We start from the raw sequence: 521 nt of genomic DNA, 5'->3' as shown, positions 1-521 counted from the left end.
CCCATCATTTCATGGGAAATAGATGGGAAAACAGTGGAAACTGTGTCAGACTTTATTTTTTTGGGCTCCAAAATCACTGCAGATGCTGATTTCAGCCATGAAATTAAAAGACGCTTACTCCTTGGAAGGAAAGTTATGACCAACCTAGATAGCATATTCAAAAGCAGAGACATTACTTTAACAACAAAGGTTCGTCTAGTCAAGGCTATGGTTTTACCAGTGGTCATGTATGGATGTGAGAGTTGGACTGTGAAGAAAGCTGAGTGCCGAAGAATTGATGCTTTTTGAACTGTGGTGCTGGAGAAGACTCTTTAGAGTCCCTTGGATTGCAAGGAGATAACCAGTCCATCCTAAAGGAGATCAGTCCTGGGTGTTCATTGGAAGGACTGATGCTGAAGCTGAAACTCCAATACTTTGGCCACCTCATACGAAGAGTTGACTCATTGGAAAAGACCCTGATGCTGGGAGGGATTGGGGGAAGGAGGAGAAGGGGACGACAGAGGATGAGATGGCTGGATGGC

At 44.5% G+C, this 521-nt stretch overlaps 1 protein-coding gene across 1 annotated transcript in view; it reads left to right on the top strand.

Moving 5' to 3' along the window:
- The window catches only part of DRAXIN (dorsal inhibitory axon guidance protein), a 13,089-nt gene that overhangs the window by 504 nt on the left and 12,064 nt on the right, over positions 1-521 (top strand). The window lies entirely within an intron of this gene.

Source organism: Bison bison, unplaced genomic scaffold (assembly GCF_000754665.1).
Source record: "Bison bison bison isolate TAMUID 2011002044 unplaced genomic scaffold, Bison_UMD1.0 scf7180017864289, whole genome shotgun sequence".
In the NCBI taxonomy this organism is placed as follows: domain Eukaryota; kingdom Metazoa; phylum Chordata; class Mammalia; order Artiodactyla; family Bovidae; genus Bison; species Bison bison.
The sequence above is the reverse complement of the archived record's forward strand: the minus strand, read 5'-3'. Positions and strand labels throughout refer to the sequence as shown.